Below are 10414 nucleotides of genomic sequence, written 5' to 3'. Positions count from 1 at the left end.
CCCTCCGCCGCCTCCCCTCCCCCTCGCCCGCCTCCGCCTCCGCCTCCTGCTGCTCGGCCGCCGCGGCCTGCAGCGGTCGCTCCGCTGCCGCTCCCACCCGGGCTCCGCGCTCCGCTTCAGCCAAACTTCTGCAGGCCATGTGCAGCCGCGGCGAGGAACTTCTCTCCGCGCACCGGGGCCGGAGGCCTGAGTCACGAGCCCCGTGTTTACGTAGGAGGACCGGGGAGGGATGCTCCGGGGAGGGATGCTCGGGGAGGGATGCTCGGGGGAGCTGCTGGTCGGACCCCCCTGCAGGCTCCCGGTGCTGGACATCTCGCGGCCCGTCCCTTTGTCCCCTGACCTCCCTTACTGACCCACGTTTCTAACTTCAGGACTCGAGATGGAGTGGACTTGAGAGCCACCGAGATCATAAGTCACGAATACCTGTTGTCACCAGCGGCGATGGGAAAGCCAGGCCGGTTGGTGCTGTGTGTGGAGGCAGAGGTGCCAACAGACTAGCTGGGTGTGATCGAAGAAGTTTCTGTCGGGATTGAATTGGTTGTTTATTTCAGTCATTGGGATTTAGCTTTTGAAGCTTTGGTCCAAAAATATCCGTCTGCAAGGCATGTTTGCTGCTTAAGAACAGTTCCCTCTGCTGTTGAGTTTGGTGTCCGGAGTCGGCCGGTCTGTGAATGCAGAGGTCCCAGACCTTTTCCCAGGGGGTCCCGAGCTGCCAGAGGGCAGGCGAGGGGACTTCGTCTGGTAGTCATTCTTAACCTTTTAAAGTTTACTGGTGTGTTGTTGCCATTTTGCTAGAGTTTTATGTCTTTGGAAGCACAATGTAGTCCCTTGAGGACTGGATCTAATAACTTACATGCACAGTATTTTGAAGTCTTAAAAATGAATGCGGCTTGATGTTTAGGGGATGGAGGCAGCAGTTTGCAGGGTACTTTGGTTTGAGAGCATGTTATCTTGGTCATAAGGTCCTTGCTTTGTTGTCCAACCCATGTTGGTTTACATAGCCCAGTGCCCTGGTACATAGTGCACAGATATTTAAGGCAAGCTGACTATCTAAGACAGCTAATGCAACATACAGAGTGCCCCTTCTAAAGCTCTGCGTTTGATCTAGTGACCCAGGTAGTTACACTGCTACCGATGACTGCTTCCCTCTGTGGAGATGGAGTAGGCAGCTGTGTAACTAGTGGTCCAAGCGAGGGTAATGGATTTAGTGCATACCTGCCTTGGACTTCTCTTGTTCTTTGATCAGCGAGATAAATGACGTGAGTGGTTAAATGTCTGCCTACAAAACCAAATTCTGACCCTGGTTTAAGTATTTCTAGTGCGCTATCACTAAACATCAAAGTTGGCCTTCAGGCTGACAGGCCTGCTTCTTGGATTGGCTCTCCAGTTGAGATCTGTTTCATCTTACTGGGAAACTAAAGTGGTTTTGATTGGTAGAAAGTCCTATTAAAGATCTTTGGGTCCTTAGTTCTTTTAGACCTTGACTCTGAACTTTCAAGTTTATGGTATGATGGAGTGCTTACATGGAGAGTGAACTGGTTTAAGAGAAACTAAAGAGAAAAAGTGGGCGAAACTAATGCTAAAGTTTTAGATGAAAGCCCTGAAGTAGAAACTTGCTTATGTGTTTAGAGTAATTGGCTTTGAGTCAAAGGAACTATGCTTTTTAAAAAAAATAGATTTTTTAAAATGAGAAAGGGAGAGAGAGAAACATCAAAGATGAGAGTCATTGATCTGATCAGCTGCATGCTGTACACCCCACACTGGAGCTCAAAGCTGCAACCTGGGCATGTGCCCTGATCAGGAATCAGAGTGACTTTCTGGTTCATGGGTCCACGCTCAACCACTGAGCTACGCCAGCTGGGCAGAACTGCTTATTCTTAAAATCAGTGAATAGTTTCTCAATACTACATTCTATGTAATTGTATAAAAATAGACCCAGTGGTTATTCCTGAAACTCAATCTTATTCCTAGAGAAAAGTGCTGTCAAGGACTGGCCTAGACTTTTCTTCAAGAGCTGCTATTCTTTATTTTTAAAATATTTTTATTGATTTCAGAGAAAGGAAGGGAGAGAAAGAGAGGGAAACATCAGTGATGAGAGAGAATCATTGATCGGCTGCCTCCTGCACACCCCACACGGAATTGAGCCCGAAACCTAGGCATGTGTCCTGGCCGAGAATTGAACCGTGACCTCCTAATTCATAGGTCAACGCTCAACCACTGAGCCACGCCTGCTGGGCTAGAGCTGCTATTGAATTTAGAAATGGTCAGTTGTTTTGCTGCTAGTTCTCTCAAGGCATAGGCATGCGTTCTTAGATTTTGTCAAGTATGCTAATTAGTTTGACTTTTAGTTACCATCAAGTCATAGCATTATAAGGGATGCTGTACAGATTATATCTGCTTTCTGCAACTTGAAGTAGAAATAATTAAATGGATGCATACGCAAAGTTTGGGGAGAAAACTTAGTCTTTGCAAGAAGGACTAGTGTCTCCAGGGAAAGCTGTTAGACTGGTTGTGGGAGAGCCACAAGTAACCTGAATTAAGTAATAAGAAAAATAAGTTAAATTATCTGTTTAGTGTTTATGTGCTGAGTTTGCATTTTGGAAATACATTTGGCAGATTAGGCGTTCAAAAATAGTTTCACACATTTCCCAAGAAAATCATAGTGCAAGCAAATAATCTGAGTGGATTCATCAAAAGTTGTTATACATAAATATTCTGCAAACTCTTGTAGTGCTGAAAATTTTGATAAGTTATGCTGAGGTACATGAGAAAAATATGCTTGCTGTGTCCTGAAGAGATAGGTCCAGTGAGCCTTGGACTGTGGGCAGAAAGCAATTTAATAATACTGTACTTGTTTTTCGCAGAAATTGGTGTGTGCGCGCAGGTTGAAGATGGAATTTCCTTTAACATTGTTTATTAAAGTAATATACTAATAAATGTGGGTGTATCCCAGAGCAGCTTTTGCACTACATAATTTTATGGGTAACCTCTTAGGTTTGGACAGTGACATGCTTTTACAAGCCACACTTACAAGTCTGCCATGCCTTTTGTGTTTTATATCAAGCTTAACATATAAGTCTGAAAATATGTATTTTGAGAGTCTCTTATATTTTATTGGTTTGGTTATAAAATTTATAGAAAATGCTCATTTTATAGTTGGTTGTTGTTGAGACCATATTCCCTCAAGAGTTCCTATACTTTAGGGAACATTTTGTCTTAAACCTAAGTGTAGGCTTGTGGGTTTCAAACTTTTTCAGTTGTGATTCTAAAGACATATGCTTTGTTAAATGTACACAAATATATAAAATTGAAACAAAATTTTCAGGAACTAGTACCTGTTATCAGTTATATACTCTGCTATCTTTTGTAACTAGTTCATTTATTTTTTTTTTAAAGCTGATTGTGGTGCCTTAAATGGATGTCATCAATCACAAATGGATCAGGGTTCAGAGTTTGAAGATCACTTGTTTATCTTATACAGTTTCTGTGGGTCAGGAATCCGGGAGCAGCTTAATTAGGTAGGTGGTTCTGGGTCAGGGTCTTTCACGAGGTTACTTAGAGTCAATATGTTGACTGGGCCAGAGGATCTGCTTCTAAGGCGGCCCACACTCCAGCAGGTTAATGCTCGCAGTTGGCAAGTCTCAGTGTTTTCCCATTGGACTCCTTGAGTGTCCTCACGGTGCGGTGGTCCTTGGCTTCCCCCAGAAATAACGAAACAAGAAAGAGCCAAGGACGAAGCCGCACCATCACTGTCACTTGCTGTTAGTTAAAAGCAAGTCACTAAGTTCAGCCTGTGGCCAACTGGAACGGTATTAAGCTTCATGTCTTCAAGGGAGAAGTATCAAAGAATTTGGCATTTTTAGTAACAAACACAGTTCTATATTTTTCCTCTTTATGGATGAATTAGGATTGAACCGGAAGCCTTGCTAAAATGTCAGTCTTTAAGTAATTATCATGCTTAATTCATTTTTTTCTCTGAGGGCATCTAATCTCATTCTCTCCTCAATCTTAAATTTGAGAAAGTGGGCTCATGTATTCTCGGGGAAAAAACACCAGTTTTTCTCTGACTTTTGTCATGAATAATCTATGCTGATAAAGATGAGAAAATCGGCTGATTTTTAAGAAATCTTTTCTAAAGAAGTTATAGTGTATAACTGTTGTCCTCTAGTCTTCCAGTTTGCAAGCTTTCACATAATCATAGTTATACTTTCAACTTTTAACTCTCCATTCGGCCCTTTGAGTCTGTGGATTCAACCTATCGAAAACAGTTTTTTGAACCATGGTTGAGATCCCCGGTTGGGAAACTGCTCTTGGGAATGTGAAATACTGTTTTCGATCCATGGTTGATTGAATCTGGAGATGGCTGGCTTCTTTGATTGATGAGAAGTCTGTGGATACGAAGGGCCAACTATATTTATTGAAAAAAATCAGCTTATAGATGGGCTGTGCGGTTCAAAGCTATGTTGTACAAGGATCACCTGTACTTATTAAAAGAATTGAAACTACTTGTTAGCTTCTGATGCTGTCTATATACTGACCACAAGATTGTACTACTGTTATAACTATAGCAATTAGCACATTTCCAGGACCTAAAAGATGTTATAACTTAAAGATAATCAAGGTTCAAGTGTAAAGACAACTATACTACTTTCTGCTGTGAAATTTTCATGGAAACTGGAACTAGAAGGATTTGTTCTAAGACCAGTTTGGCTTAATGGTACAAGGAGCAGGAGGAGACCCTGACATTGGTAGTGTGAATGAAGCTAGGATCAATTTCTAAGGCCTTCCTTGATTTTTTTTTTTAATCCATTATGCTTTTCTGAGTAATAGGTGGGGATGCAGTAAATTATCTTACACTTTTACTGTAATAGATTGGATAATGGCTGCTTTTTCTTAACCCTTTGAGTGTCAACTAATATCCTAGGAACTATGCTAAAATTGCCAAGGCATTTTTGCTGATTTTACAGCAGTTTAGGAAATCTGCACTTAGGTCCCATCTGTCAATAAAGAGTGAACTACTAGCATCTAATAGTGACACTGCAGGAGGAGCGCGATTGCGTTCCCGGCACTTTTGGCGAAAGACAGGAGGAGCACAATCACGCTCCCCGGCATTCTAGGGGTTAAACACCTTTCCGGTTTCTCTTAACCACCAGGACTCCTGACAGTTCCCATTCTGCTCTAAAGCACCGGTTGTACCAGTAAATCTATGTTTTGTTTCATTGTGCTGAAGGAGTGAGAATGCAGCATTTAAATTTCGTTTTGTTAACCCTCTGTGACAGTGGTTCTCAACCTTCTGGCCCTTTAAATACAGTTCCTCATGTTGTGACCCAACCATAAAATTATTTTCGTTGCTACTTCATAACCGTAATGTTGCTACTGTTATGAATCGTCATGTAAATATCCAATATGCAGGATGGTCTTAGGCGGCCCCTGTGAAAGGGTCGTTCGACCCCCAAAGGGGTCGTGACCCACAGGTTGAGAACCGCTGCTCTGTGAGGAAATCTCCATTGAGGAAAGGGAATTTGGAAGAGAGACTTTAAATCTTCTTTAAAAACAGCCAATTCAGAACTCTCAGAAAGAATTGCAAGTAAATAGATTTGGACTGAAGGTACTCAAAATATTCCTCTTCTCGTTCTCATCCCCTCCCAGCACAGTGACACACAATTTGTAAAGGCAGGGAGATGGGAGTTTGAGAAGATTGGTTGTGGAAAGGAGAATTGAGTCCCTGAGATTTAGTACTTAGTACATTAAGTGGAGCAAGAGGTGCTAACGAATTACTTAATACCTGTATTAAACCAGTTAATAGGCTCTAAGTTAGTGGTTCTCAGAGTTTAGTAAGCCTAAGAATCTCTTGGCGAGTTGTAAAAAACTGGTTGGTAACTGCAGCCTCAGGCTCAGATTGTAGAACACAGGAATCAGTAACCCTGGAAACCCAGCTATTTACTGAAGCAGTGGTCTGAGCACCAGACTTGGGAAAAACTGCTCTAAGTGGTAGAAAGACAGGTCAGTAATTAAAATAGGAGGATGTGATTATTTTGTCAAAACATGATAATCCTAAAAACTATTGATTTTGCATATAGAAACATTTCTGCCTTTGACTACTGCAGTAATCTAGGCATCCCAGAATGCCTGCTGGTGGCTACTTGGTATGTGTAAAATGCGTAGTTTAAAAAGCCGTTTAAGCAGTGGAAATATTTATATTTAAACTAGAGGCCTGGTGCACAAGATTTGTGTACTGGGGGGGCGGGGGGGGGGGGCTGTCCCTCAGCCTGGCCTGCGCCTCTTGCAGTCCGGGACCCCTCAGGGGATGTCCGCCTAAGCTGGCAGTCAGACATCCCTCTTGCAGTCTGGGACCCCCTCACTCCTTACTGCCCATCTGCAGCGGAGGCTCCCGCCACTGCACTTGCCAGCTTGAGCCTGGCTTCTGGCTCAGCAGTGCTCCCATTGTGGAGCTCCTGCGTTGAGTGTCTGCCCCCTGATGGTCAGTGCGCATCATAGTGACCGGTTGTTCTGCCATTCGGTTGATTTGCATATTACGCTTCTATTATATAGGATTAGTGGCCTGGTGCACGGATTCGTGCACATTGAAAGGAAATTAATTAGAAGGTTTCGGGTGGGGCGGGACTGGGGGAGAAGGGCTGGACACGCCCTGGAGCCAACCTCCCATGGTCCCTCCCTGGCGTCTGTGGAGTGAGCCGGGTCCCTCGGCAGGTGGGGTCCCTCGGCCTGGCCTGTGGGGATCGGGCGGAAACCGGCTCTCTGACATCCGCCAAGGGGTCCCAGAGTGCGAGAGGGCACTCTGCAAAGTTGCTGTCGTACAGGGTGTGGAGCGCAAATTCAGTGTGCAGTAAACCAGATTTGGGGCCCTCAGTGCCTAGCAACAACATAACCCACAGCCGAAGGTGGAATCACGTGGCCCGTGAGGAATTGGGCTCCCTCCTCTCTGGTTTCAGGGTGTGTCACCTGAGAACCGCTGCTGCCAAGTCACTGCAGCTCGGCAGCTCCTGCATTGAGCATTTGCCCCATGGTGGTCAGTGTGCATCATAGCAACCAGTCAGACGGTGGGAAGGACACTTAGCATATTAGCCTTTTTACACACACACACACACACACACACACACACACACACACACACTAGAGGCCTGGTGCATGAATTTATGCATGGGTGGGGTCCCTCCGGGTGGCCTGCGGGAATCGGGCTCCAGCCTCGCAGCCCTAGCTCTTGCCCCCAGCCTTGCAGCCTTGCCTGCCACCCCGCCTTGGCCTGGCGCCATCCTCACCTGCTCCACCATCCCGCCCTGCGGGGTGATCAATCAGGACCAGGCCCTCCACCCGGCTCCCTTGGCACCTGGGAGCCAGGTGGCAGCCCCGCCCCCCACCTATGGTCGCAGTCTGTGGGGTAATTGATGGGGCAATCGGGCCCCCGCTCGCACCCACCTTGGCCTGGCGCCGCCTGCTCTCCTGCTCCACCATCCAGCCACCGTCCTGCTCTTATTGGGGCCGGCAGCCTTTCACTGCCAGCGCTGCGTCTCCGATGCCTGCCATGTTTCGTGCCGCCCCCTGGTGGTCAGCACACGTCATAGCGAGCAGTTGAACTCCCAGTCAAACAATTAGGCTTTTATTTATATAGATGAACCACTCCAGACATTTCTATGCAGGATTCACTAACATCTATCTAAGTCTCAGTAATGTTTCTGAACTATGGATTCAAGGGTGGGGTGGGAGGGGGGCTTCCATCTCTGTTTAATCTCATCCTATGTGGATTTTGAGCTGAGGTAGTACTTTAATTAAACCCATTATACAGATGAGGAAACAGGCCCAGAGAGGTTCAGTGATTTGCAGCTATGTAAGTGGTGGTGGGAGCGAGAATTCAAGTCAGGGTTGGTCTTAACCACTGTACTCTCATGAGTGCTAGAAATTTTTTTTTAAATATATTTTATTGATTTTTAACAGAGAGGAAGGGGGAGGGATAGAGAGTTAGAAACATCAATCAGCTGCTTCCTGCACACCCCAAACTGGGGATGTGCCCGCAACCAAGGTACATGCCCTTGACTGAAATCGAACCTGGGACCTTTCAGTCTGCAGGCCGACGCTCTGTCCACTGAGCCAAACCTGTTAGGGCAAGTGCTAGAAATTTGATAAACTTTGAGGAGTGCTTTCAGAGCCACTGGAGAGTGTAAATTTAAGTAGTTGAAAAATATGTAATTTCTGGTGTATCATAAACATTGATATTTAAATATAAAACTATTATATTCTGGCCCAGTGTGGCACAGTTGATTGGAGGGTCATCCTATATACACCAAAAGGTGGTGGGTTCAATTTCTGGTCAGGGCACATATGTAGGTTGCAGGTTCCTTCCCCAGTTGGGGATGTGTGAGAGGCAACCTATGAATGTTTCTTTCTCTCAAAATCAATAATAAAAAAGCTATTATATCTAATGTTTGCAGTGGAATGTAATACCATGAGTTGATGGTTACTATGATCCAATTAAACAAATAAATGATTCAGATTTAACATTGATCTTTTTTCTCCCTGGAAACCTGTATTTGTTAAATTTCCACCACAAAAACATCACCCTAATACAATAAATTTTTATGCTTGAAGGCCTTATTGTTTATCTTTATTTCTTTGCAACATACTTGTGTATAAGTTGAAATGTTAAATTTTAATTTGCCATGACCATAAGACACCACATGTTCATGTTTTTTTAATATTAAAATTGTTTTATAATGAATACACTCTTGAACCGTACAGCAAATCGTTTGTTGATGTTGGGGTAAAATTTTATTGGAAACCCCCCTTTTAAGAAAGAAAAATTAAAATATATTCTTATTGATTTCAGAGAGGAAGGGAGAGATAGAAACATCAATGATGAGAATCATCAATCAGTTGCCTCCTGCACGCCTTCCATTGGGGATCAAGCCTGCAAACCGGGCATGCACCCCTGACTGGAATCAAACCCAGGACCCTTCAGTTCGCAGGCCAACACTCTACTGAACCAAACCAGCCAGGGCTAAAAAAAATATTTTTTTCATTGATTTTAGAGAGGAAGGGAGAGGGAGAGAAACATCAATGATGAGAATAATTGATTGGCTGCCTCCTGCACACCCCTACTGGGGATTGAGCCCACAACCCAGGCATGTGCCCTTGACCTCTTGACTGGAATCGAAGCCGGGACCCTTCAATCCACAGGCCGATGCCCTATCCACTGAGTCAAACCCGGCTAGGATGGAAACTCCTCTCTTACTAGGTGGGGATATCATGGTCTCAGTTAAAGGAGGCTTCACTGACCAGTATTTCAAATTGTCCTGTTTGGCTTCCCAAAGGTTTTTACAGGTTAAATATAAAGGTTTTTAAATATAGTGGACACCAAACTCGGATTCAAGCTGGGTGAGCGATGCCTTCTGTACAGTTTTGATGGGAAGCCTGATTGCAGGTGTTGTGCCTGCGCACAGCAGTTTTATGGAGGTGCTTGTGTGGAACTTGATCTAGAAAGCAGTTACTGAACTATCCATGTCCATGTGCTCCTTGGAACGTATTTGATGCCCTTGGGGTATAAATACCTCAGAAGATTGCTACTTGGGAACTCTTGCCAAGTGCTGCAAAAGACACCAGGATGGTCACCTTCGCACAGGCACAGCAAATGGAGTCATCGGTAGGTGTATAGATGTCTGTTCTCTTGGTAGAATGCTATATAGTTAAACAAGTTGCAAAATGACAGTGTCCCAATTTTAAACAGAATAATCCTTTTCATCAATATGTATACAATAGAAAAAGGACATTAAATTCACTGGGCTGGGACAGCAGTGGGACAGTTATGCATAAAAAGGCAAATGAAGATAAAGACTTTGTTTAAAAAAAAAAGTTTTGATTTTTAGAGGGGAGAAGGATACAGAGATAGAAACATTGATGAGAGAAACATCGATTGGCTGCCTCCTGCATGCCCCACACTGGGGATTGAGCCCGCCACCTGGGCATGTGCTTTGACCAGGAATTGAACTGTGACTTCCTGTTCACAGGTTGATGCTCAACCACAGAGCCACACCGGCTGCACTGCCTGTCTTATTTTATACTAGAGGCCTGGTGCACAAATTCGTGCATGGGTGGGGTCCCTCGGCCAGGCCAGCGATCAGGGCCGATCCGGACCAGCCGGGAGTGGGGGTGTGGGGAGGGGACACATGAGGTTGGCTGGCTGTGGGAGGTTGGCTGGCTGTGGGAGGTTGGCTGGCTGTGGGAGGTTGGCTGTGGGAGCGCACTGACCATCGGGGTAGCTCCTGCATTGAGCATCTGTCCCCTGGTGGTCAGTGCGCATCGTAGCTACTGTCCAGTTGTCCGGTCATCTGGTTGTAATGGTCGCTTAGGTTTTTATATATATATAAAAGCCTAAGTGACCATTACAACTGAACAACCACAA

This window comes from Myotis lucifugus, unplaced genomic scaffold (assembly GCF_000147115.1).
Source record: "Myotis lucifugus unplaced genomic scaffold, Myoluc2.0 scaffold_405, whole genome shotgun sequence".
NCBI lineage: Eukaryota > Metazoa > Chordata > Mammalia > Chiroptera > Vespertilionidae > Myotis > Myotis lucifugus.
The sequence above is the reverse complement of the archived record's forward strand: the minus strand, read 5'-3'. Positions refer to the sequence as shown.